The sequence below is a fragment of the Astatotilapia calliptera genome, chromosome 18 (genome assembly GCF_964374335.1).
Source record: "Astatotilapia calliptera chromosome 18, fAstCal68.1, whole genome shotgun sequence".
NCBI classification, from domain to species: domain Eukaryota; kingdom Metazoa; phylum Chordata; class Actinopteri; order Cichliformes; family Cichlidae; genus Astatotilapia; species Astatotilapia calliptera.
The window spans coordinates 7,862,057-7,864,926 of NC_137439.1; positions in this window are offsets into that span (position 1 = coordinate 7,862,057).

The window sequence follows — 2,870 nt, forward strand, 5'->3', positions numbered from 1 at the left end:
ATATATACACACACACATATATATATAAATACAGAGACATATATAAATAAAATATACGAAGGGGATAAATAGAATAAATATGAATAAAAATAAAAATACAAGTGAATTGCACATTTCAAGTATTGAGGTCTATTGAAGTGAAGAGGCACTACAGCTTAGTTGTTCCCCCCTCCTTTGTCCTCCTGTTTCCCCTCCCTCTCCCCTCCAGAGAGGAGTTAAACAGTCTGATGGCGTGTGGGACAAAGGAGTTCATTTAAGCTTGACTGGTTTGGTCAGTTGAGATGGAGCTAACTGGCCACAATGACATGGTGCTGTTGAAGGTGTTGATTAATTTTACCAATTCTCCCCAAAAAAGTGCTCAAATATTCAGCCAGAATTACACTATAAGCTTGCTGATAGCTACCTAAAGTGTCTGGTTGATTTGCAGCTGCTAAGCAACATTAATAAACATACACAAAGTATGCAACTCAAAATAACCGTTGAAAAATCTGTATATAAATCTTTAAAAAATAAAACATGCACAAGAGCATCTGCATGTTAGACAAGACATTTAAAGAAAATGGATGTATAAGACTAAGAGGCGCTTAGAAACAAAAAGGTAAGACTAAAGAACAAATGCAGATGAATCAAACAGCTCCTGTTGGGGAAGCTCGTGATGCTAACATTTGCGAGTGAACTGCTACATATGGATATTAACCTGGTCGACGAGGAGCAGCAAAAATACCATGTATAGCGTTTGTGTCTGTAATCAAACTGTAGTAAAATCCCAGTCTGTACTACTCCGAAATGAGTTTATCTCCATGTGGAGTCACACTCGCAACTAAGGGAGGCCCCTTAATTAAGGGGTAGATTATAAATACAGCACTAGGTTTTCAGAAGCCTTGGTCCTTTTCCAGCTGAAACGGGACCTTCTGTTTATTTCATTTTATATCAAAATAACCACACAGAAGTCATTTTTTGTAAGCGTGCTTTTATTCCCTCCACTTTTGGACACAAGTAGGTACTACACCTTCAAGGAATGTGGTTAGTAAGCTGACATCATTGTTGACTCTGTGTTGGAGCATTGTATGACCCACTCCCACTTAAGGTTAGTTGGTTTGGAACAGCACTTTCCACACGAACAAGCATACAGAGAGAAAGTGTGTGGGGAGGGTGCAGGGGCCAGACTGGAACTGGGCCTCTGTTTGATTCCAAAAACATGTGGGAGGGGACGCATGATACATCTTGTGTAATTGTACAGGATTATGCTCTTTTAAAGGTAGGACACCCCAATCAGGCGTGCTAAAATGCCACTTATCATATTAAATAGATTGGGGAGGGGATGTCTTTCTTTATTTGACTGCATGTTCATGGAGAAATGTAACATTTGTGTGATCATTCTCTCTTCAACCTGTTGTGTGCGCCGTCAGCAAAAACAATTAGGCTTTCTGTGGTCAGGCATGATAGTAAAACAGCTAATTACATTGTCTCTGCCACTGCCAGCTTTCAGCTCGGCCAATTGTTGGACAATAAAATTATCCATCCAGTTTACTAAAGCTGTGCTGTGGAAATTATTTTGTGGGAGTTGTGTTGTCTGTACTGCGAGAGATGGGAACACAAGTCAGCTGTACGGCTTCATGTTGGAAAGCTTTTTCTTTAATGTAAATATCAACATTTTCTCCAGTGAAAATGTTTTTTTCTTCCTTTGAATTCCATTTCCCTTCTACAGTCTCTCTCGCTCTCTCTCATGCTGAATTTATGAGATACATTTGCCAAGAAGGGAATTCCACACAGTAGATTGTGGGAAGTAGACTTCAAATGTCTTTTAAGTGCAGACTGTGCTGTGGTAGTCGCTTTTAAGCTTTCTTTTCTCTCATGTCTCGCCTAATAAACAAAGCTGCCAAGCACCCAGCGTCTTGCAAAGTCTCCTGTGTTTTCTTTTTATGCAACAAGCATATATTTGGATATTTTTTTTCTTCTGTCTTTCCTAGACTTTAGCTCTGAATCTAATAGAGCAGACTCTGCAAAAACACATCGTCAAAACCTTGATAGAAAATAGATCCACTGATTGAATGATGATGATGGTAAAGAGTTGCATGTTAAAAATATCTATCAGAACCTAAAAAGCAACTTCCTGCTTCTTTGGCCTTTATCAAGCTTTTAAACCTTCGGGGGAAATCATCATTTGTTATGCATGTCTTGCATCATTTGTTATGCTAGTGCTTTGCATCCGTAAAATATTAACATGCACAGGAGAAAAGTGATGTACTCATGCTGTCACTGCAACAATAAACAGCTTTATAGGACATCCCAAATTTTCCTCATCATGCAGATAGTGATACAATGTAGCACACTCGTGAGTGGAACAAACCACAGTTTGGATAAACCATTGGCTTGTTTAAAACTCTTTTGATCATCTGACTAATCACGATTTCCCCCCATAAGAACCTCTCCTGACCTCAGTGAGTAAAATAATACTTTAAAAACCCAAGTTACTCAACTGAACCAGAGTTACATGTCAAATACTCGGGACATCTGTTGAAATGTAGAAAATGAATTTGGCCTAGTTTTAAATAACCCTCTTGCCACAGGCCATCTGAAAATCCTCTTCATTGACCAGGATTTTCCATAGTGGTAAAAACAGCAAATGCAGACTTCAACCAATTTGATTGGCTGTTCCACATCTCAGAACTCCACTGTCCACGGCTTCCTTTGACCTTTTATTAATGACATAGAGCTTGTATCCCGCTGTGAATATATCTCTCTCAAAGAGGGAATGTTTTGCAGTGCTTTGACACTTAACCTTTGCTCACATCTGCTCCGGTCCATCGGCTGCCAAATCAGCTGATATCATTGATTTTTGTGTCACGTGGAAACTCTGTGCGTTAGCT